The sequence below is a fragment of the Protopterus annectens genome, chromosome 1.part2, assembly GCF_019279795.1.
Source record: "Protopterus annectens isolate FY-2018-M chromosome 1.part2, PAN1.0, whole genome shotgun sequence".
Classification (NCBI taxonomy): Eukaryota; Metazoa; Chordata; order Ceratodontiformes; family Protopteridae; genus Protopterus; species Protopterus annectens.
Window position 1 is genome coordinate 491,482,209 of NC_056727.1, and position 26,387 is coordinate 491,508,595.

The 26,387-nt window shown below is 40.9% G+C and overlaps 1 long non-coding RNA gene across 2 annotated transcripts in view; it reads left to right on the forward strand.

Annotated features, from left to right (window-relative positions):
- LOC122789745 overlaps nucleotides 1-26,387 on the forward strand; it is a 2,129,853-nt gene that overhangs the window by 1,205,316 nt on the left and 898,150 nt on the right. For both annotated transcript variants that reach the window (XR_006362872.1, XR_006362873.1), the window contains exon 4: nucleotides 18,513-18,592. This is a non-coding gene — a long non-coding RNA (uncharacterized LOC122789745). The remainder of the gene's footprint in view (nucleotides 1-18,512; nucleotides 18,593-26,387) is intronic.

A 26,387-nucleotide genomic window follows, 5' to 3' on the forward strand; every position in this document is an offset into this window, starting at 1 on the left:
AACTGCTTGGAGTGATTATTGATAACCAGCTAAAATTTGACCTGCATGTTTTAAATAATATTAAGAAAACCCATCGAAAGCTTGGTCTCCTTTTATAGAAACAAAAACTTTCTCTCAAGTACAGCTAAAACAGCTCTATCACATGCCTACCTATTACCAACTCTTTTCTACGGCTCTCAGATTTTCACCAACTTACAGAGTCTTCTTATAACAAAGTAGCTAAATTTGCAGCTGAACTACCATACTCCACTCATCACTGCTTAGCACTCGGAAAACCAAACTGGCCTGAATTCCCCCATTACCTCCTCCTCTCAGCTTCTGATAATTCATTCTATACTATACCAGCCCACTTTTTGCCCCAGCATCACATCTATCATCTCCCCTTACACCCCTGCTAGATCACTCTGGAGCTCTGAACATCATCTCCTCACTATTCATAAACCCAAGATCAACATAGGAAAAACCTTTATTGCTGTTACCCTGCTGAGAACTGGAATAAACTAACACTAGATATACAACACATTAGACCCAAATCCAAATTCAGTAAGGCAGTAAAAACTTACTTAAAGAAAAATAAACTATCTCTCTAATGTATCCTATTCTCTCTTCTTGCTACTGCTTCAGTGAAACTCTATCTTTTTCCTATTTCTCTTTATTGTAACACCGCTATCCACCTTTTTTATCTCTCTGCTTGTAACCTACACTCTTAAACTGTTCTTTCCATACTTGACCATATCTTCCTCTATTCACAGCCAGTCTAATTTGTTCTGGTATATAACTTTCAATTGTTAATAGAATATTCTGCATTATTCCTTGTACTCTCCTCTGTACTTCCTCATGCTGAAATGTTGATTCTATTTGTCATGTATGTTAACTTGTTATTCTTTGTCAATGTGATATATTTTTGTATTATTATAAGTCAACTTAATTTGTATGTATTCACTGTGGAACTTTTCTCCCTGGGTCTCCACTGAAAAAGGGCTCTGTCCCAGTTGGACTAACCGGGTCAACAAATGTCAAATAAAAAATAATAAATATAATAAATAATCAGCAGTAGTTTAGATTCATGAGTGGCTGCTGCCCATGGACTTAAATGGTGTGGTCAGAAGGGGAGCAGAGATGTAATAAGAAGGGTCTAGGTCTTTTTTGGGAGAGGATGTGCCACATGATTAGTAGTACAATGAGTAAACTGGGGGGGGGGGGTTGTGGGATATGCATATAGCTCACCTGTTGATCAAGGCTAACTGGCTGTACATGCATCAGAGGGACAGGATGCACCCGTAAGTGAAAGGGTTGTAGATCTGTTATTCAGACCTAGAGGCTACGTTGCCTATGCGAAGCATAGGGCTTTGCTAGGTAGTGGAGATATGCGTGGGGAAGGGGGGGTGATCATCTTGCCTTCTGTGGTAGATGGCAGCATGGGTACGGGAGACCAAAGATAACTGATCAGGACAGGGTTTGCAATTCTAGAGACTTACCAGCCAGGCATCTTGCTTTGGCATATTGTAATGTGGCCTGAGGAAGAAACTGATTAAACATTAAAGTGCTGTTGGAATTTATAAAAGTGATACAGCAAAGTATACTGACATTTCTGCCTTCTTTGTAGTGCTTAGGCTGAATAATTATAGGTTCATAGGTAAGCACTAGGCAGTTTTGTACAGGCTGTTACAAGCCTAGCCAGAAACCCATATTCAAAACTCCCCGCCAGCCTCAAGGAGGGCAATACAAGCTAGATTGGGGGAGAGAATTTGAGGCCGCCTATCTAATTGTCTAGTTTTACCTTGAAGGTGGCAATGGTGTTACTGTACTTCTCATTTTGTGGAAGCTTGTTCCTGTGGTAGGATATATGTTGGGATATGACTGTCATGCTAACACGTCTTATTTATCTATTGATGAAGGCTTTGTTCCTTTAACTAGGTGTATAAGGAACTACATGTTCTGTGAAGGAGTAGCAGGTCAAAGAAGGTTGGATCTTTCATGGCTGAAAAGCCTAGACACAGATTTCCACAGAGGAGTCCATAAGAAACTAAATGCAGAGAGAGGACTGCCAATCTGTCACAGTAACTAATTGATTTGAGGCCACTGATCTTTTTAGTTAGGAACCTCTGAGATCTCTCAAAATGAGTGATATGTTTAGACAAATAAGTTCTAAAAAGGACATTATATTCGATAATGGGTTTGTGAGACATAAGTATAGGAGAATTATTACTACTTTGGATCTTAAGGAGATGCCATTGGAAATTAGTTGAGCCAGACAGACTTTCAAACAACTGAAGCGATATGATGGTCAGAAGATAAGGCATTATAAACAACTGTGCCAATATCTTTTATGATAGTATCTGATTGGATAGGTGTGCCACCTGTGTGGTATTACCCAAATTAACTATACCACATTTTCACATTTAATTTGAGACCATTATCCTTGCAACAACTGTCAAAATTTAAAATGTTCTAATTCATGTTGGAGCAATTGCAAATTAGTGAAAGTTCAAATAGCAACACCCAGTTTACTGTCATCTGCAAACTTAGCTAAACAAAGACAAGGTGTGTTGGCCTGAACAGCAGAGAAATAGATACCAAATAGGACAGGGCCAATAATCATGTTCTGTGGTACACCACTGGTAACTTTTTGCTTTCAAAATTGGCACCTGTAACTCTAACCACATGGCTTCTGTCAGACAACCAGCCAGCTAAATAATGCACACTTGATCATAGTCTCCCTGAAAATGTTGCGTTATACACATTTCTGGAATAGCTGGCTTTGAATATAAGATTGTCAAAAAAACTGGTAATGAACACAGCTGCAGCATTTTAATCCACTATGAGTGTCTGTGCCTTTCTTAAGTTATAATGTATCGGCTAGAAACAAGGTAACAGCTAAAAGAAGTGGCAGAGTCGCAAGATGGTTACACGAGTACTGATGTAATGACTGACGGTAACCTCAAATAAAGGCGGCACAAAAAGGCCAAGAGGAAAGAGAGATTTGCTTGTTGTTGTTACACAGATGGAGCTGAACCTGATCACAGAAAAATACATTCTCCTTCTGTGCCAGCAGAGACAAATCCAGCTGACATCATCTCTACAAAGGTTTCAGATCCCTTCCTTCATTGTATTACCCTCCAGACTGCCTTCCAACTTTCTTCTGGCTTATGCATCTCCTTCTAGAGGTCTCCCAGGAGCATCTTCAGACCCAAATGTCACAGTCCTGTTCCATGTCATGGCACGCGGCTTCAAATATCCTTGTATATACAGCCCGCCCCTCTTTAACTCTGTCCCTCTTGCCTGTTTCTGGGCTATTATTCTTAGAGGTACCAGCCACCAATATGCTACAGTACACAAATAGTATTTTTTCTGCCCAGATTGCAGTCTTATCCAGAGGAGCCTTAGAAGAAAACATACAAGTTTAGGCTGTTTGGCAAAGCCTCCCATATTAAGGGATGTTAAGGGGCGTCTCCATGTAACATTGAAAAGGTGAGTTTGGGTTTTACTTTTGAATTTAATTTTGGCAAGCTTTCTCTATGCAGACGTTCACTAACAAGCAGTAGAGATTTTACTAAAAGCTGACATTGACTTGGTTTGTATTCCCATACACAGGGAAGAAAGATGGCTGGAACAACAGAATCAGACCTAGTTCTTCCTCTGTATTTTGGTTCTGATTCACAGTAACCCTTTGTTCTTCAGTACCCAACTCCCCCAGCTAGCAAGAATCAGCTGGCTTGCATGGCTTGCTTGAAGTATTTACTTGGTATTCTGTCATGCAGCCTGAATGAAATATTTTTTTATATATTTTGTATATTTGTATGCACGTCAGATTATGCGTTAGTACTTGTGAAAATGTATGTTATCTAAATAGCATATTTCACAAAAGGTTTCTTTAAATATTTAACTTGTAGTTTTGTAGAACTCTGTGTTAAATACTTATTTGAAATTAGTCCAAATGGAGTAAGTCATAAGATGTATTTTTTTTTTGTTCAGTGTCTGTCATGTAGTGGATAACAGCAACATACTGTGACTTAACAAGCATGTTTACATGCTAAGTATATGCAGACAAAACACAAAGTTCAAAGGTAAACAAATACAAGAAAACATGGCACAGAGCTTTGTGCATTGTGCTGAGGTAAGTGCACACCCTTGGGGCATGGCAAACAGAAGCCTTGTGAAGAAGTACCTTTAAGTTCCAGGAAGAGCAACGTCTGTAATTACCATACTTTTTGTAATCCCTGTAGCCCCACACCCAACTATTGGTTTTAAGGAAGACTAAAAATTATTTTAAAACATATTAAAATTAGCAGTGTGTGTGTCTGTGTATATGTGTTGTCACAACATTGTTTTGATGCCATAACCATGGATGTGTGTGTCAGACCAGGGGATAGGTCAGTAAATGTGAAGTGGTTACTGTTTTCTGTGGGGAATGTGGTTGCATGTTGGCTGGATAATTCCATTAAAATTACCAAGGTAATGTGAAAAAGAGCCAATACTATAACTGTTTACCAAGCAGTGACAAGTACACATTTTAACTGTGTAGTAGTTAGTCAAGCCAACTTAGAGCACCAAAGGATCCCTGCTGAAGGCCAGTACTTCAGATGATGTGAGTGCAGGAAGCATATGTTATGGCCGGACAGGAAGATATGGCTGCCTGTCAGGGTCTTAGTATATTTGCATCTACCTAGGAAGCAGCAACAAGCCAGCAGATGTCTTACGTGAGTTAGTCCAAGAAACACTACAAATTAAATAGAAAATGCAGTAGCATACCTGTTTTTAGTGTTCTGACAGCCCTATAAGCTGTTTTTCATAGTTTTGCTTGTAAAGTTGACAATATGTGCTGCTACTGCTTAACATCTCCTTCTGAACCCTGACCCAAGCCATCATGCTAAGTAGATGTAAAATGGTTATGGCTGGCATGTTTAGGTAATTCAACCTGTGAAACATGCCTTACTGCTACTTTTCAGTAGCAACCTGTTGAATTTCACAGGATGAAATTATCTAGCGTTGCTAACAATATGACATAATCTACAAAGCAGTAAGGTAGTGTTGGGAGAAATGGCATGGCTCTGCAGCTCTCTTGGTCAAATGTATTACTATAAATATGGAGAACTACTTACAGGGCGATTGGAACCCCAGTGGCAGGTAGGTTGCCACATTTTTTTTCACTTTTTACTGTTTCTTTGGTCGCATAACTCCTCTTGGATTCTGTTAGATAATCAGCATGAGTATATAGGATCTCCTCTGGTACCAGCTGTACTGATTCTTGGGCTTTCTGAACTTACAAGATTGTTCTGTCTGCATTTCATAAGGTAGCTTTCCTTTGCAGATGGGAATTCACTTTGTCCTGACAAGAGAGGGTTAGGAAGATGGTAACTCATTTGCACAGAGAAGGGCAAGACTTTCTCAAAAGACAGCTTTTATTCTTCATCCAAAACACTTTCAAACAACAAAAACAAGAAAATGTTAAAAAATGAATTTTTGACTTAACTTGTCACACCACAGTTAAAAATTGCTTATTCCTCTTCCTTGAATGGTTTAAGCATGATTGGCATATAAAACTAGCATAATATGTTATGTACCATTGTTTGGTAGAAATTAGTGCAAAATAATAATGTGCTTGTTTATGTAGATAAACTTAAGGACCAAGTTGGTACGTGTTCATGGAACATGGCAGAAACTAGTAGGACAACTGGGTGAAAAACACCTGTGAAAATTGAGGTTTTCAGCCAGAGCTGGCTGTGACTCTGTTAACTCTAAAAGGTTGCTGGTATGAGGTGCATTTACATGAGGCATGGGATCTATGCCCATCACAAACCTGTTTAAAAAGGTTTGGGTTTGGGGGTTCAAGTCTGCCAAAAATGACATCACCTAGATCTATAAAACCTTGTTCAGGGAAGCTGCAGTCAAATGGTCCATATTTACTGGCATCCATTTGGAGAATGATTGTACAGTAATTAAATCATTTTATTTTTTTTCCCTGAGTAAGTAATTTTGAAAGGCTGAATCCCAGCTGTAGCATTTGCTTAAATATCAAAACATTATAACATGCCAATAACTATGTGAACATGCAGTGTGTGTAGATGCCTTTAAACATGGATCACAGACATTCTTCTCTTAAATATGTGAGAAATTCCAAACAATTTGTGGCATGTTAAAAGAGAGAACGAGAGGCAGAAGCATTACTGGTGTCACTAGAGGTTTTTCAGTAATGTTTTAGCAAATTATGATAGTTACCAATAAGGTTTGCTTTTATTTAGGTTCATAGGTAGGTACTAGGCTATCTGCCCGAGGGCATTTATAAGCCTAGCCAGAGTGCGTCAGCTTTCGCTGCCCCATTGATTAATTAACTCAGCCTCTGTCAAGAAGAGCCAATGAAGTGATCCCAGGGGTGTATTTTCTGTTACTCATCCGCTCGTCAAGGTTTCTCTTGAAGAGTCTTAGTGAGGTGCTCTGCCTAATGTAGTTAGAAATTTTGTTCCAAAGCATGGGGAGTCTTTGTGACAGGAATATATCCCTCCAGCATGTTCCATTTATTGTTGTGGCGAGGTTTAGCTCACTAGAGCCAGTGGCTCGCAGTGACTTGGATTTCTTTAGGTGGAGCATGTCCATCAATTCTGAGTTGGACATGGCTTTGTAAGTCAGGCAGAGGTCACGATATGCCATTGAGTACAGCTGGAGTTTTTCCAGTCGGGCTGCATAGGACATATGTTTGAGACCAGTAATCCTCTTGGTGAGGTACTTTTGTGGACTTTCCAGCTGTTGGAAGCGTCTTGTGAGGTACATCCCAAACTGGGCATTGTACTCTATGATGGGTCTGATGAGTGACGAGTAGAGGGACACTGTAACCTCTTTATTTCTAGATGCGAACCCTTTAGTAATTAGATGGGCTACATAGAAGGGTTCCTAACTACTTTGGCAATATGATTGTCAAAGGAGAGATTACTATCTACCTGGGTCCCCAGATCTATTATTACCTCTTCTGTATTAACGGGGCTGCCACCTATGTGGTAATTCATGGGTGTTTTGTTTTTCCCAAATGGGATGACTATGCATTTTTTGGCATTTAGCTTGAGACCATGACTTTGACACCAGGTGTCCGTCTCAGTAAGGCCCTTTTGGAGAATGTCCGTGTCAGCCGGAGAGTCAATTATGGCTCCCAGTTTGTAGTCATTGGCAAACTTGGTTAGCCATAGTCCTCCTGTGTTTGCCTGTACTTCTGAGAAGTATATGCCGAACAGTAGGGGTCCCAGGACCGAGCCTTGTGGGACATCACTTGTGACTGGTTTAGAGTTGGACCTGGAGCCCGCTATTCTTACTGTGTGAGTTCTGTCTGTAAACCAGTTGGCAACCCATCTTGTGACGTAGGGGTTTGTGTTCAGGATGGTGAGTTTTTCTGTAATTCCCGAGTGGGGAATGGTATTCCATATACTAGGTAAAACTAATTTACAACCCAGTAGGAAATCACCTCTAGCAGTACAATATCCTGTCACACCATCAACATTGTTTCTGGACAGGAAGGAGCTCAATGATCATTTTCTGCACCTTTAATGATGATATTCTGCAAACCAGGGATACAAGACTTCTATCAGGAGCAATTTTATTAACCGAACCAAAGTCTTTAACACAGTTAGTTATACACTCCTAATAGATTCTCTACTTGAAGCCAGCATATAACATAACAATCCTTGTCACTTAAATGCTTCCTTACCAACAGATACTTTACAGTGCAGCTTGGAGACACAGCCTCACCAACAGTACCTATTTCCAAAGTAGTCCCACAAGGTTATGTTTTGTCCCATATACCCTCCGTATTTGTCAATAAATTACCATCTGATCTCCATCCACTTTGCATCATTCTTTATGCTGATGACATAGTAATCTACCAGTCTGGCGTCTCCATCATCCATATTAAAAATCAATCGGAGCAAGACCTTGTAGAAGTCTGTACATAGTTCAAACAACATAAATTCCACTCAGTGTGAAAAAAGATTGCAGTAGTGTTTTTTGGACCCCAAATAAACTCAGTATATTAGGCAGTTTCCTACCTTTACAGCTGGAAGGAGTTCAGTGTTACAAATAGGCATTTGGTTACCTCCAATCAACAGCCATATACAAATAACCAATATATATATTTTTTCTTTTCTCTCTTTTTTTTTTACTCCTTACACCAAGTATCTTTCACTCTTTAGCTCCCTCCACCATTTGGACCATTCTTCTCCATGACTTGGGCTTAGGTTAGCTGGTAGGGGACATTATTCAGACAGCTAACTATTAGGTATAGTTTGAGATTTTCATCTTTTTTCTCTCTCTGTCACATGCATCTGGGGAGGTGTAGCCGAGGAACATGGAAAGGGAGGACAGCAGAAGACATCCCCTCAGTTCTGCAAGGAGTGTTCTCTCGAGACATTCATGGCTGTGGAGGTATGAGTAGTGATCTTGACAGTCTCCACAGGAATGTTAGCACCATGTAGTCTGGCTCCAAGAGAGCACATCATGCCTGAGAAAGACAAGTTGTCCATGCCCCTTCACTCCTCCCCCTCCCTGCCTGGCTTCTCCAGTGCTGGACCCAGTTGTCAACTCCCAGTCATGTCGGACATAGTCAGGAATCTGTCCCCTGAACCAGGAAGCCAGGCTAAGTGATCAAATCAAAAGTTATCAAGCTCTTCTCTTGGACAGGAAAGTCTCCCACTTTCTATTCCCCACAGGCAAATGAGTCATAGAAAATGGTGTATTGTTTCCATAGCTAGAATATGGTCCCCTCACTGGTTGCATTACTGTCTGCATCAGCCTCAGAAAAGAATCTCAGCACACTGCAAACAAGTTCAAATGATATCGCCAGGTTCATAAACCTCTCACCAAGAAAAGAACATGGTACCACACTATTATTAGCCAAATGGCTGCCCATCTCACAGAGAACTACTCTTCTACTAAGGACCTTCATAGTTTTATTTATTTACTGTTGGTTAACTGGGAGGTGGACTGGTCTAGAGACCCTTTTCAGCTGTGATCCAAGCTCAGAGGCAATAAACAGTGCAAGCAAACTTATGTTATACACTTCATATATGACCGAGTGCTAAATTTCATAGCTGCAAAACTTTAGAAAATGAATATACATTTGTCATACATTGGTATAAATTACAGTGTTACAGACTTCTTATCAATTATATTCATACTTTTATGGTGCTAACCTCTATACCAAGCTGTTTTCTTCTATCTTACTCACCTGCAGCCAGTGTGTTTGCTCTTATGCCTCTTTGAACATAGAAGAACAGAGAATGTCTTTTGAAGGGTGTTGAATCTCCAGATTTGCTGTCTTCTCTGGTGACTAATTAAAAAAAAAAAAACAAGAACAGGAACTGACTGCTGACGTGTAATTGCTAATGGGTTATTAACTTGCATTTTAGTAAGCCAAGCCAAGGTGGGAGTGAATAGAGAAGAAGCAGATGCAGGCATTTATTAGCAAACTCTGTTACAGGATGGGTTTAGTTAATGGTGTAGCTGTATGAAAAAGTTATCTACATAAAGATTATGTATAAATTGATCTAACTTATGACAGGGATATTAATTTTGCAGTACGAGGTACCTAGGGAACTTGGGTATCTGGAGGTTAGTTTATTCTGTTTGCATCTTCTCTATATTTTTACCTTTAATTTTATTTCTCTGGGTGTGCCAATTTACATATATTTTAATCTGTATTTGCACTGTCTTCTTTAGTATTTAAGAAAAGTTGGTTTGTTAATGTTAAGTTCTCGTAGCTGGCATCTGTTGTTTATTATATATATTTATGGACTGCTGTTTGTCTTAGAAGAAGATTAGTATTATTCACATTGTTGCATAGCTCTCAACCTTCCATGTCCAAAATGAGGAACACTAGCCCTCATAATGTGGAACAAATGGGCAAAATGTGGAACACATACTAATGACTTACTAACAACTTCAACTAGGAAGGTCATAGGATGGTTAAAATATGCTGGTTTTACTTATAGAGAAGATCTTTTAATGAATTAATATGATTCATTTCTATTTACAGTGGATTTCACTTAAAAAAATTCCTAACACTGAATGTGTGACAGTCTTTCAATGTGGAACTTTGAGGGAACTTTGAGGAACATGAACTTTTTAAGACCCCAAATGAGGTACGTTCCTCGTAATGAGGTACACTTGAGAGGTATGCATTGTTGTGTGTAGCACACATCTACAATGAATCTGCTTAGGCCTACTTCCACTGGAAGAAATTAATGCACATGATTTCAAGTTTAGCTTAATTAATAAAAGTAACAGGTATTTGACTAGCACAGCCCTAATCCAAAGTGGTGTTGATACAGTCATGCCAGGAGTGAGGTTGTGGGGAACCAAACAATTCTGTCAGCCTACCCTGTGAGTTGTGTGCATGTGAGTGTTACTTTGTGAAAGGCAATTGCATATATAAGGGAGTACTGGAAGATATTGGTTCAAAGAGGGAGCAATGAGAAAGGAGCCTGGGGGTGCTTGGCCAAAGTCCCAACTGTGTAAGTGGCCTATGTGCAGTCTAGCTTAGGTTTGGATATTGGAAGCCCATACACAGGACAGTGGTGCAGAATCCCTTTATGCTCTTGGGTTCAGGTGGTATGTTTGAGCTTAATTATTGAAACAGACTTGTGGAAATGGGATTCAAACCCCATCAGTGCCAGCCATTTTGATGTCACAGTGGGTGACATCCTGCCATCTGAATTGTGGCAGGGGGTCACATCTTTCAATCACAGTGGTGCCATTCCCCTGTCACACAGCAATTCAGAGATGTATGTAGCTACTACTTACCTGTTTGTTAATATGGTTCCTCACACTCTGTGTATCTTTAGCCTACTTGCAGATTCTAGTGTGCCAAGAGACTTAAGGACTAAGCAATTGTGTACTGTTTTCCTATGGAACATTATGAATCTTGGAGCTGTATAGTTCATGTACTTCAAGTGGCATTTCTTAAGCCTGCATATAAGATAACTGTGCTTATTTACTATGTAGAAGTTGCATTAACAGAGGGTGTATGAGGTACAAAATATTTTTACTTCAACAGTCATTATCCCAGTTTCAGGGAACTATAAAAGCAGAGCTCTAGGTACTTTATTATATTTTCAATCTACTTCTTTATTTTCAATCTACTTCTTGCTAGAAGACAACAAGATTTTTTGTGAAGATGTTCATATTTTCTTTTGATAACTTCAACAATTTATCAGGTTTTAAGAAATGTTTGGCATGCACATCAAATATTCTCTACTTTCTTGTTAGTTGATAGTTACTGACATTCTACATCAGCCTCCAAATCAGTACATTGGTCTCGCATCGGAGTGACAAAATAATAACCAGCTAAGTACAAAATGCTTTGAGCATCTTTGCCAGCAAAGAGTGAGTGCGATAGACAGTTACTACAATTTAGGGTATTGTTATTATCTTGCAGATTGTTGCAGAACCATTTAGGACTTGAGCAAGTGCACCTACACCATGCCAGTCTGTCAAGATATCATAGCTTATAGTGATAGATGCTTTAGAGACTTTGATTCAGTCCTCCCCTAAGAAATTCAGACAGAGTAACTAATGTAGTTTCTGCCCCATATCTATTTGAGATACCATATTGTGGAATAAGGAAAATGCTGGAGTACAAGAAATGTAATAAATGGCCATGTTATGTGCTGCTATTTCCAGTATGTTTGTGAGAGGACTCAGGGTGGAAGTGGGCATAACACTGATGACTTTTTAGTGACCTGCCTTACTCTGTGGCATAAAGGAATTGAGCCTTAACTACAATCCATATGACTGAAGTGTAGCTAGTGGCCCAAGATTCATGAACACTAGTCTTCATAGGTTCATAGGTTCATACTAGGCTATCTGCCCTAGGGCATTTATAAGCCTAGCCAGAGTGTGTGTGGCTTTCACCACCCCTTAGGATGAGAATACTTTACCCATTAGTTTGCTGTGCCTCTGTCCAGCAGTGATACAGAGATGATTCCCGGGGTAAACCTACGATCTCCCATCCACTCGTCAAGATTTCTCTTGAACAGAGTCAGTGAGGGTCTCTGCCTCACATGGACTGGGATTCTGTTCCATAGTGTAGGGAGTCTCTGGGTGATGAATCTGTCCCTCCAGCACGTCCTATTTATATCCGTGTTGAGGTTTAAGTCTCTTGCTCTCGTGGCTCTGGTGGATTTGGATTTTTTGAGGTGGAGCATGTCCATTAATTCCGGGTTGGACATGGCCTTGTATGTCAGGTACAGATCACCTCTGAGCAGACGGTATGCATCTGAATAGAGCTGGAGTTTCTTCAGTCGGGCATCGTATGACATATGTTTGAGCCCCTTTATCCTTTTGGTGAGGAACTTTTGGGGTCTTTCCAACTGCTGCAGGTGTCGGGTAAAAGGTACATTCAGAATGGGGCGTTGTACTCAATCATTGGTCTGATAAGTGAAGAGTACAGGGGTACAATGACCTCTCCTGATCTGGATGTGAATCCCTTCATGATCAGGTGGGCAATGTAGAAGGTCTTCCTAACCACTTTGGCAATGTGAGTGTCAAAAGAGAGGTTACTGTCAACTTGGGTCCCCAGGTCCCTGATAACTTCTTCCGTGTTTAATGGATTACCTCATATGTGGTAATTAGGGGTTACCTTGTTTTTCCCAAAGGGTATGACTATACATTTTTTGGCCTTTAGCTTAAGGCCATGGCTCTGGCACCAGTTATCCATTTCTATGAGACCTTTCTGGAGGATGTCTGTGTCTGATGGAGTATCAATTATGGTGCCCAGTTTGCAGTCATCTGCAAATTTTGTCAGCCACAATCCCCCTATGTTTGCCTGCACTTCAGAAAAATAAATGCCGAACAAGAGGGGGCCCAGGACTGAGCCCTGTGGGACACCGCTCGTGACCGGCTTAGAGTCTGACATGGCACCAGCAAATCTAACCCTGTGTGTTCTGTCCTTGAGCCAGTTTGCAACCCATCTTGTGACATATGGGTTTACATCTAAGCTGGTGAGCTTTTCTATGATGCCCAAGTGGGGTATTGTGTCGAATGCTTTTGCTAGGTCAAGGTAGGCTGTGTGAACTGCCTTACCCTCATCAATGGCCTTAGTGACTGTTTCAAAAAGTCGACCAAGTTCAAGAGGCAGGATCTGCCCTTGACAAAGCCAAATTGGGTAGGATCCAGTGTCTGTAGGTCCCCAATGTCTTTATTTATGAGTTCCATTATGATCCTATCCATAGCTTTGCAGACAAGGCTCGTCAAGCTTATGGGGCGGTAATTTCCAGGGTCCGTAGAAGCACCGCCTTTGTGGAGTGGGACCACAGTTGCCGTACGCCATTCTTTGGGTACGTATCCTGTAGTAAGGCTAAGATTAAACAGCAGCCTTATGTGTGGGTATAGTTCCTCATTGAGTTCGTGTAGCACACAGCCGGGGACACCGTCCGGTCCCATTGATGCTGTGTTTTTTGCTTTAGAGAGAGCAGCTCTCACCTGGGCATCTGAGATGTTTGGGAGGCTAGACTCTGGTGGGATAGATATTTCTCCTTTTGGGGGGGAGGGAGGGGAGAAATTTGCACTAAACCTGTCTGCCAGTATGTTGGCAATGTCTGTGGGTTCAGTGATTTTTTTATCATCTTGGACTAATTCTGAGCATATCTGGGAGTTTCCACTCTGGTTTCTAACATAGCTAAAGAAGGCTTTATGATTGTCTTTTGTGTCATTAGCGATTTTTCTCTCAAAGTTGGCCTTGGATGATTTTATGAGTGATCGTAGTTTTTTGCTAGTATTGATCAGAGATGCCTTCCCATTTAGGGATTTTGCTCTGTCATGTAGTAGCTTTCTCCTCTTGTTGTAGAGTTTGTTTATGGCTGGAGTTAACCAGACCGGGCGCCTGCCTTTGGTGGAAAGGGTCTTGATTTTATTAGGGATTGCTTGATCCATACATTCCTGGAGGTGCTCGTAGAAGGCATTTGTAAGGGTTTCAGCAGTGTGGGTTGTGGTTTCCACTGGCTCGGGGGCCTTGAAGGATACCACTCCAGTCTTAAGAAGTGTGAAGTTTGCTTTTGAGAAGTTCTTCACTGTGGTCTTTTTTGCTGGGGGTTGGGGGCTGGATGTGGATCTCCAGTGAGATTAATTTATGGTCTGATCTCACCAATGAGGGATATACTTCCGGTGTGGAGCATTTTGTCCCCATGTTTGTGATGATCAGGTCTAGTATATTTTCTCCTCTTGTGGGAATGGTGACTAGTTGTTCCATAGCATTTGAGTTTATGAACTCAAGGAACCTTTGGGCTAGGGTGTTGGGGCTTGAGTAATGTTCCCAGTCTATGTTTGGGTAGTTGAAGTCACCCAATATGATGGTGTTTGGAGAGACATTCATACTCTCCAGTGTCTTCAGGAAGGCTGTGTGGGTTTCCTGAGTTTGAGAAGGTGGTCTGTAGCATGTTACAAACTGTAGGGCAGTTTTACCTATGGTTAATTGCACCTGGATGGTCTCCGATGCTTCGTGCATTGCCACTAACCTGGAGGTGTGGGTATCCTTTATGAATATGGATACTCCCCCTCCTTTTGTGGTTCGGTCCGGATTTTGGGGCCGGAACGCATGATATGAGGTATAACCTGATAGTGCCGGGGTGCTCTCAGGAGCCTTGAAGCAGGTTTCAGTCACAGCACAGACATCGATGTTCTCCATACTGAGGAGGGCTTCGAGGGCGTGCATCTTTAGGTTTAGACTTCTGGCATTGAGCAGTATTAACCTTAGTTTTTCTCCATTTTTGTTTTCTAGGGCGGTAGGTTTATCATTTGAGCCTTGCCTAAAAAAGGCACTATGGGGATGGCAAGAGCCTTTGCCAATATCCGGAAGCCCAGAGGTGACAGGTGCAAGCCGTCCCTTGCGAAGCAGCGTGGCTTGTCAAGCATGTCATCCCAGGCAGACCGACATTGGATCCCCTTAGAATGACACCAGTAATTAAGCCAATTATTAAAGCTGATCATTTTGTCTCTGTATTGTGGCATCATTCTTGGTGAAGGTAGGATACTGCTCAGGGTCAGGGTCATACCGGCCTGGGCTACATAATCTGAGAGCTCCTCTATGTCTCTTTTCATGTAGTCCAGGGAGGTATGTCTCAGGTCGTTCACACCGGCATGGACAATGACTGAGTCATACTTATACTTGCTGTGGAGTGACCTGAGTGCTTGTGTTATGTGGCGGATTCTAGCGCCTGACAGGCAGCTTACTGTGATCTTTTCCTTGTTCAGTCTGGTGAGTGGGACGTCAGTGTGTCTGACTATGGAGTCACCTATAACAAGTGTGTCTGGCATTGTGTTTGGCCTTAAGAGCTGTGACTGTTTAGCACACTGACTTTGAGAACTATGTGTTGCATGTCTTATGTCTTGAGGTGGCAGTTGCTTGGGTGTCTGCTTTGGAGGCCTCTGTAGTTTTGGTAGATTTTTGATCAGTGCCTCTGAGTATGTCTTTGTGTGTTTGTGTTTGTTTTGCAGTTGTGATAGTTCTATGTGAAACTGGGTTTGTGGTGTGCGTGGTTTCCTTCTCCTCCTGTCTGGTCTTGCCAGTCCTGAGTTGAGAGAGCTCAGCCTCCAGTTTGGCTATATAGTTGCATCTCTCACATGTATTTGTGTTTTGTGGGAGAAGGAGTGGGTTGTCTGTGTACATGAGGCAATTGTAACATTGCCTCAAGATGCCCAGATTCACCAGCTGAACAGGAGAGGACGCTAGCAACTGATCCTTCGACATGCTAGAAAAAGTGAAAATGTTAATATGTCATATGCCCTAGGAAGGTAGGTGGAGTCCGCAGTATGACACACCTCGGTGCATGTGCAAACTACAGTCATTTGTGTGAGACTTCAGGACACAAATATTTCATGCTTGTTTAACAGTTATAAAAAATATTAAATATTTTCTGTTAATAATGCAAGTAGAGTATAATACTGCCATTCTATGGAAGCTTGTAACATGCAGTGACTTTGTGGAAACACCAGAGAACACCAAACTGTGGTGGATAATATGAATACATCCCTGGGTATAAGGGGATGTAAGTGATAAAGCAGTTAAAAATATTAATAATTTGCGGACTGCTTGAACATCATCTTATATGACCTACAAGTAAACATATGCTTCCATCTAATACACAACAGTATTGTACTTAACTTTGTCACTGGTATTTGCTGTCTACTCTACAGTTGTATAGATTAATAATGATATTTTGAAATATTGTAAATGCTTTGTTTATATATTTTACACAGTATCACAAAGTAGTGGATGCCACCAAGTCATGTCATAAAACATCAGAAAAGTTTTGAAGAGATGGACAGTGATTGCCATAAATGCTTGCATTGATATGACCATAATAATGGTAATTTGGGGAAAATAGTTTTTATTTAATAAATCTGCACTATAAAATCATCATCACCTTATATAATTTTGATAGTAAAACCAGTGCGTAAGCCTTCATTTTAGGAAGAAGTTTGCTCTTTACAATTTTGTAAGTAACATAATTTTGGAGATACTGCAGATCATATTATAGCAGTAGCCTACTCCTGGGTGTGGGTAATGCTGGATTTACCCACGATTGGTGTGGTTTGGTCACGAGGGCGAAGCCCGAGTGGCCAAACAAAGCCAATCGTGGGTAAATCCAGCATTACCCACACCCAGAAGTGGGTTATTGCTATTATACAATGACATTATTTAAGAAAAAAAATAATTGTTTTTCTTAAATAATGGCATTGTATAATGCCTCCTTGCTGCCCTTCTGCAGCTGTCTGGTATTCTGCGGCAGTTCTGATGTACTGCGCATGCGTACGTAGTACATCAGAGCTGTGGGCAAAAGCAATGGAGAAAGCAAGATCTCCGTTGCTTTTTATAAACTGCTTCACTATGTTAAATGGGTTTAACATAGCGTGACAGCTTTAAAAAAAGCAACAGAGAATCTCTGTTGCTTTTTTTAAAGCTGTCTCACTATGTTAAACTCGTTTAACATAGTGAGACAGTGTTGCTATAAGAGTTATAGTAATGGAAAAAGTCTGGGCAACCGGACCTTTTTCCATTAGTATAACTTGGATTTACAAATTGTACGCTGACCAATCAGCGTGCACGTTTTTGAATATTAATGGGGGGGGGGTCGTTGTATAATAGGTATGTTTCCAATGCTGGACCTTTAAAAAAAACTTGCAGGAATCAAATGATTTCCTAGTATCAAAATATTCAGGAAAAAAAGGGATCAATTAGCATCCTACTGCCTAGGAGTCAGTCATTTGAAAACCATGCCAGCAGTAATTATTTTAGGGCTGTCTGCGCAACTGACTATTTTCTTAACAGCTACTGACCTGATCACTGAAAACTGTTCATTATCAGTATCATAATTCCCACACTTGCCCTTCCTAGAACATTACTTTATAACCCTCTGTGATGCTAATTTACAATGTGTGCAGTTTTTGCACTCTTCACTTAATTATACAGCCCAAAAGAGATTTCTGTGACTGTTTATTGCTAAACCAATGATATATTCTTAAGGGATCATTTACATATATACCGTGGGCCTCTACTACAAAAGGTTTAAGGATTTACAATGAAGGCTCTAGCTTAGCTGGGTCTTTCTTGAAGTTTCTGCTTAATGGTTTGTATGTTATGGTTTTACCCTTTTGTTTGTATATATAGTTTTATGCCTGCAGTCATTTTAACTATGTGAGGTAGTCCAGAAGGATTGATTCTATTATATGCTTTGTGTAAATTACTGTATTATATATGCTGCTTTACAATTGTTCAAACTTCTGGTCCAAATCATGCCTGAAAAAGGTGCTTGGACCAGTTCATGTTTTCAATAATCAAAAATAAAATAAATGTCTGTATTTCCCAGTGAATTAGTTTATCTGACTATTTCTTAGTGAGGTAGTACATCTTACCTATAGAATAAAAGTGACAATGTGGGGAAATGTAATGTTTTGACTACTGACACTGTCTACGAAACATACTGCAAGAGAACTTACCTGGAAGGCAGTGGGCCCTCAGCATCAGTAATATCTGGATGAGACACGGAGGTTTTTGCCTGTGCTATCAGGCTAAAGTTGCTTAGACACTAGAGTTATAGTGACATCTGTTACATTAATGACCTTGTGAAAACACTATTAAATTACACAGTCTTGAATGCTTGGCAGTGGATGTACATTATGGCCATGATTTAATTCATTTTATTTTATATGTTAACTGGCTAAGTAGAGTTATCCTCCTTGGAGCTGTCTCATCTATGACTGGGCCCACATAGCTTATGAAATTTAGATTGTTAAGACAAGCCACCAGTCTTTAGATGGTTAATGGGATATTTGATGGGCATATCTTCATTGTAGGAAGATGGTTAATCAGTAGGTTAGGCCCACACTGGAATTCTGGCATTTACAGAAGGATTATCGAACATTAACAATTTCTCTAAATACAAAAAAATACTCTACAATTTTTTAAGTGTTTCATGTCACTAATAAATATTTCTTGAACTGCATATTCTTACTGTGCTTTAAACTTTGTTTTGCAGATGCAGTACCTGAACACATGAAAAATAACTGCAATCGCAGAACTGCTTTCAATGGGCTTTAGCTGCATGCAGATATATTTGTAAGTTTATCTTCCTTGCTGTATGGGAATGGATGGATGTGTGAATGCCTTGCACAAAAAGCAGTGCAAAGAAAAATGCATAAGAAACAAGCGAAGTACTTCACAGAGTTAAGTAAGAAGAACAAGCTTTGTAGTTAGTGGCAAAGCCACAAGTCATAAAATACATTCCTTTGCCTTACAATGTATATAGGTTCATAGGTTCATACGTGTGTACTAGGCTAATGGCCCTAGAGCTTTACAAACCTAGCCCATAGGATTACCCTGACATTGTGCACCCGACCTTGGTTCCCAGTGCCTCTGTCGAGTAGAGCCACTGGATTGATCCCTGGGGTGAATTTTCTATTATTTCCCATCCACTCATCAAGGTTTCTTTTGAAGAGGGCCAGTGAGGTGCTCTGTTTGACATGTATGGGAAGTCTATTCCATAGCAAGGGCAGTCTCTGGGTTATGAACCTGTCCCTCCAGCACATTCTGTTGATTGTGGTAATGAGGTTGAGGTCACTGGAGCGTGTTGTGCAGAGAGATTGGGATTTCTTTAGATGTAGCATTTCTAACAGAGCTGGATCAGACATGGCTTTGTATGTCAAGCAGAGATCGCCTCTAAGTAGGCGATATGACACAGAGAATAGTTGGAGTTTTTTGAGTCTGTCCATATAGGAGAAGTGAAGGCCTAGCATCCTCTTTGTGAGGTACTTTTTTTGGCCTCTCTAGTTGTTGCAGGTGTTCAGTGAGGTACATGCCAAATGGGGCATTGTACTTGATGATTGACCTAATGCAGGAAGAGTAGAGGGAGACAATGACCTCTTTCTTCCTGGATGCAAAACCCCCTTAGTAATGAGATGTGCCACATAGAAGGACTTTCTGCCACAGTGGCAATGTGGTGGTCAAGAGAGAGGCTGCTGTCAACCTGTGTTCCCAGATCTCTTATAAGACCTTCTGTGTTCAGTGGACTACCATCAGTGTGGTAATTCATGGGAACCGGGGTTTTCCCAAAGGGGGATGAAGACACATTTTTTGGCATTGAGCTTAAGGCCATGGTTATGACACCAATCGTTGGTCTCAGTGAGGCCTTTCTGTAGGATGTTAACATCACTTGGGTAGTTAATAATAGCTCCCAACTTGCAATCATCTGTGAACTTTGTCAGCCAAAGACCCTTTGTGTTGGCCTGGACTTCAGAGAAGTAGATACCAAACAGGAGAGGACGCAGGACCAAACCCTGTGGGATTCCACTCATGGCTGGTCGGCAGTCTGACTTGGAGTCCGCTACTTTCACACTGTGGGTTCTATCTGTGAGCCAGTTTGCAACCCACCTAGTGATACAGGGGTTGATGCCTAGTTTAGTGAGATTTTCTATGATAGAAGCCAAGGTAGACAAAGAAAAACTCTTCTAAACCCTTCTCCGTTCTCAATAAACGAACCAAATGTTCAAGAAGCACAAATAGTTGACTGGAAGGGGATGGTATTTCAGCTTTAGTATTTGTGATTTGATTAAACTGGACGAAAGCACTTACCAGCTTTCAAGTGTGTTTTTTCTGGAATAAACTGTTTGTGCTCCTTGAAAATTTGGTTCGTTTATTGAGAACGGAGAAGGATGTAGCAGAGTTTTTCTATGATTCCTGAATGGGGAATGGTATCAAACGCCTTGGCCAGATCAAGGTAGGCTGTATTTAACCACCTTGCCTTCATCCACAGCTCTGGTGACTGACTCAAAGAAGTCGACCAAGTTGAGCAGGCATGATCTACCCTTCACAAAACCAAACTGTGCGGGATCCAGAGTTTGGAGATTCCCTATATCCTTGTTTATTAGATCCATGATGATGCGTTCCATAGCTTTGCATATCAGACTTGTCAGGCTAATGGGGTGATAGTTCCCAGGGTCTGTAGTCGCTCCTCCTTTGTGGAGAGGGATGACTGTAGCAATGCACCATTCAGTAAGGACAAAGCCTGAGGTGAGGCTGTGATTGAACAGATCACACAGGTGAGGTGCCAATTCACTCTGTCGTTCATGTAGAACACCGCCAGGGATATTGTCAGGTCCCATGGAAGCTGTATTCTTGGCCTTGGACAATGGTGTTTTAACCTGTGCAGCAGTAATATTGGGCAGTTTAAAACAGCACTGTCCAAGGCCAAGAATATATATATATATATATATATATATATATATATATATATATATGTATATATATATATATATATGTGTGGGTCCCCTACTATTTACCGAAACGATTACGACAAAGAAATCACCGACACCAAACGACCGACAACAAAAAGTACCAACAACGCAAAACACCGAACACCATAACACCGAACACCATAACACCGACACACTACACGTAAACAACACAGTACACTACAGGACATATCCACTAGCCCTAACCCAAACCCTAACCCTAAGGTCCGACACTACCGCACACTCTCCCTACCTGCACCCTAACCCTAACTCACTTACCCACCCCTAACCCCAAGCTCCGACACTACCGCACACTCTCCCTACCTGCACCCTAACCCTAACTCACTTACCCACCCCTAACCCCAAGCTCCGACACTACCGCACACTCTCCCTACCTGCACCCTAACCCTAACTCACTTACTCACCCCTAACCCCAAGCTCCGACACTACCACACACTCACCTATCACACACCCTAACCCTACATCCCTCACTATTGCACACTTACCTGTCCGCTCCCTACTCCTAAATCCCTCACTATCGCATACTTACCAGGTCGCTTACACATTCCCTTGTCGGTCTTCCGCTGTCGGGATTCCAGCGTGTCGGTCAACTGCGTTGTCGGTCCTTTCGCGTTCCTCTTCCGCGTGTCGGCGAATCGGCGTTTCGGTAAATAGTAGGGGACCCATATATGTGTATATATATATATATATATATATATATATATATATATATATATATATATATGTGTGTGTGTTTGTATGTATACATACATATATATGTGTGTGTGTGTGTATGTATATGTATATATATATATATATATATATATATATATATATATATCTGTATATATCTATATATATATATATATATATACATATATATATATATATATATATATATATATATTAGACACCCCCAGCATATTCCATTTATCTGACTTTGTTCTACGTTTGGAGTGTGGGATTTTATTTGTTTATACAGTTTGTAAGAAAATAATGCATGTATAAAGATGTGAAATTGATTATTTTGTATTTTGAGCAGTTTTCAGCAAAAATACACAGTATGTTAATAAACAGCACAAATTAAGTAGACAGTTGGAGGCTAACAATATCATGCATTTCCACTACATTGCAGTCATACTTTGGGCCAGATTCCAAAAGAGTTGTTCTCAGTGTAAATCTCACATGATTCCGAAAGACTTGTTCTCAGTGTGACTTATTTTGGTGTGATACCTATTTTTAAACAGGCTTACACTGGGGGCCAAATTCCAAAAAGACCTGCTCTCAGCCTGCTCTTAGTGAAAGTGGTCAATTACACTTTAGAATCAGGTCACTTATTGTAAAAGTTATTGAATTTGGTTGCTAGGAAATGTGAAAAATGAGTTATGTTTCTTCTGATTAGCAAATTTTTAAAGTAAACAAAATGGTACACAGTTTATAGAGATATGCTTGACAAACACTTTTCCCATTTAAGTTACCCTAATATCTTGTTCTGTTTTATTTAACTATGTTAAATAAGAAAAAAATATATATACTGCTATTCTTTGACAAAGTCCTGTAGGTAAACAGAATCTGCTATTGAATGTAATATACACTGCTGCTATAACTGTACATATTGGACTGAGATGTATAGGATGATGATTCTGGTACTGTGATGGGAAATATAGGATCTTTATGAGTGCACTATGTACTAAATGAAATATTTCATACTGGAGGTTTAGGGACTGAGTTTTGAGGAGTGCTGACACCAGAAATTCTTAACCAACTCAAGATGGCCTAGTGCTATGCTGTAATGTTTTTCATCCAGTACACAAATCTCACTGCCAAATGTAAGATTTATTTTGTTATTTTTCTATAACTATTTCTATTTTCTGTAACCTAACCTCCTCAGTCTGTTGACTGACATGAATGCTGACAGACATGGGCCCCACAATGCCTTCTCTGCGAGTGTGCATGTAACGTACATCCCAACACATCTATCAAGAGGTGACAATATTTTGGACTTTGTATCAAGAGGTGATAATATCTTGGACTTTATCAACATGAGTAACCACTGCAGCATCACTACAGTGTCATCCTCCCTGGTAAGATCCGACCACAGAGCGGTCACTTTTAAAGTCACCATCTCACCTGACCTAACCCAATTCCCCCCCCACCCCCCGCTAGGGTCAAATAAAAAAAAACTTCTCCAAAGCTGATTACAACCTCCTGAGGGAAGGTACAAACAGCTTCACAGCCCCCTCCATAGGAGCTAGCACAAATGTTCAAAGCTACACTAAAGTACTAAGAAGCATTTATATAGCTGCATGGAATTAGGAATACCCGACAGGACAAAATCCTCCTCCCAAAGGAAGAGTAACCCTGTCTGGTGGACATTTGCAATAAATAAACTTTATAGTAAAAGGAAACAAATTGCTGTCCAGAATCAAGAAGGAGCAGGTGCCTAATTGGAAGCAATCTGTCCTTCGCCTGAACAAGCAAATAAGAGCACAACTGAAATCCTCCAAAGCAAACTTAGAGTCCAAACTGGCCACATTTACTAAAGACAGTCATTGAGCCTTCTTCACTTTTGTCCGCAGTCTCAAAGGAAGCACTCATATCTGCTCAGAACTGGTAGTCAAGGGCACCACATACACAAACACCATAGATATAGCCAACCTGATGGCAGACAGGTTCAGTGAAAACTTCACCCGTCTGTCACCCCATCAGTAAATCAGGACAACCCCAGCACCTGCCCCCCTCTACTTATCTTTAGGTAGCAAGTCATCACTGCCTTCTCAAAGGCAAAAAATACAGCCTCCATGGGACCCGATAACATCCCAGGCTGCATCCTACATGAACTCAGGCAGGAACTTGCAGCACCATTAGGCACCCCATTCAACCAAAGCATGACTACCGGTTTCATCCCAGCCGAGTAGAGGACAGCCACTGTCATCTGCTGCACAAATGTAGAGCGTTCACCAATCCAGGAAATTATAGACCCATCAGCCTAACTAGCCTGATTTGCAAGGACATGGAATGGATTATCATGGTCCTTATTAACAAGGACATTGGCAACCTCCAAACAATTGATCCCACACAGTTTGGTTTTGTCAAGGGGAGATCATGCCTGTTAAATCTGGTTGACTTCTTTGTGATGGTCACCAAAGCCATGGATGAAGGGAAAGGCGATGCACACAGTCTACCTTGACCTGACCAGAGCCCTCGATACTGTTCTCCACTCGGTATAATAGTTGAGCTCTGTCAACTAGGCATCAATCCATATGTTACCAGATGGGTCACAAACTGGCTCACTGATAGAACCCACCTAGTCAAAATTGAGGAAGCCACCTCAACTAGTAGACTTGTAAAGAGTGGTATATCCCAGGGGTCGGTCTTGGGCCTCTGTTGTTTGGAATATAGTTTTCTAAGGTGCATGCCAAAACCAGTGGGATATGGCTGACCAAGTTTGCAGAGGACTGAAAGCTGGGCGTTGTCATCAATTCCCCTAGTGATGTGGACATCCTCCAAGAGGGTCTCACCCAGACAAATGACTGGTGCCAGAGACATGGCCTCAAACTGAATGCCAAAAAATGCATCATCATTCCCTTTGAGGAGAGTAACATCCCCACAAATTATCGCATTAATAAGTGTCCTAAGCATGCAGTCAGTTGTGAGGGACTTGGGCACCCAGGTTGATGTCAAACTGACGTTTGACCACCATATTGCTGCCATTGTACGGAAAGCTTTCTATGTGGCTCACCTCATTAGTGAGGGTATCTCATTCAGGGACAAGGAGGTCTAACATCCCTGTTTTTTTCCCTTATAAGACCCATTATTGAGTGCAGTGCTTCTTTCAGCATGTACCTCACAAAGTACATGCAGCAGCTGGAGAGACCTCAGAGGTTCCTCACCAGGAGAATTCAGGGCCTCAAACATCTACCTACACAGATGGGCTAAAGGCCCTGTCCCTGTACTCAGTCTCATAATGACTCCTTAGAGGTGACCTCTATCTGGCATACAAACCAATCTCAGACCCCGCTTTGATGGGACTGCTGCATATTCACAAGTCAAGCTCCACTCGAGTAACCTGCACGTGCAGTCTCAGACTGGTCTGTGACATCAGTAGGACTTGCTGGCAGGACAGATTTGTGTCCCAGAGACTCCCTCATCGGTGAAATGGACTCCCTCTCCATGTCAAGCAGAGTACCTCATTAACCCTTTTTAAACCAACCTGGATAACTAAATGGGGAACAGAAAATACACCCCTGGGATTCCACCTTTGTCCCTGCTGGACAGGGGCATCAGGTGCTGACTTGTCGAAACATGGGCTCAGTTCTTGACTAGGCTTGTAAGGGCCTCAGGGCCAATAGGCTAGTAACTTCCTATGATGCTATAAGCCTTATGTCCATTAAGTACCAGAACTGCATTGAGCTTGACCACCTTCCTCCTCCAAGGATGAGTGAGTAGTGTTGGCAGCTTATTGTTACATTCCCCTACCTGGCTTCTTCATTGTGCAAGTTGCAAATTGGACTTGGGTCATTTGGTAGCAGTCAGTGCTTCATACCTCTGTGACATGAAAACTGATCCTGAGAGTTGAATTTAATATAGAAACTTTGTCTCTGGTTCTGTTTGACTCAGATCACTCTAGTCTCTTAAAATTTCTTTCTTAGGAGACAATTTTCTTGACTGCAGTCATATACATTAAAATGGTGCCTGAGTACCAAGCCATGATTATTCAAAATGCTATTTATTTATCTCTAGCAATTAATCCATATTTTATGCCTAAAATCAGGGCCACCATTGTGCTTAGCCAAAAGATAACAGCTACTCACTTTTTAACCTCACCTGTTTTATTAAAGTAAGACATCAACACTATATGGATTCTTGGAAGCAGATCTGGCTTCATTTTGATAAAGACACAAGATAGCCTGGACTCTGAGCAGTTTTATTTGTTTAGCTTCAGGTAAGCTGTGAGAGCAATGAGGAAATGACATATTTTAAAGTGATTAGCTTATTGCATTGTTCTTTGCTATGACACTGACGACAACAAGGCTTTACCAGACCTATTTGTGACCCAGTTATGAAGAGAGACCTAAAGGGAGTGAGAGTTGGTTTGATTAGGTTGTAGTAGTCAAGTATAGCCTCCTTGACATTGATTTTTTTTGTTTTATCTACTAAATGCAGAAAGACACAAATGGAATGTCTCCAATGATAGTTTCAACAAAAAATAGTTTTCAGTAAAAAAAAAAGCCTGAAGTTGAAATCTCTGATTATACAACAAGAAGCCATTTCCTACTTCTAGGTGATACTACAGCCCTCTATGTATGTAATACGCAGGTATAAGGGGATATATATATATATATATATATATAAACAAAACTTAGCAAGCTCATACGATGTGTGTATATGTGTAAGGGATCTTCAAACACAGTCTTAATTCAAAAATTAGATTTTACTGTAAAATGTTAGCTCACACACACAAGCATGCACACAATGTACTTGTTGAAAAGAAAAACTGTATAACTTTTTTGCTGTATGCTCTTAGATCTCGAACACTGTCATGTGGAGAAAACCTGATTCTGTTAGCAGAAAAAAGAATTGTTCCCATTGAATGCTTCCACACTTCTTGTTGATAAAGGCTG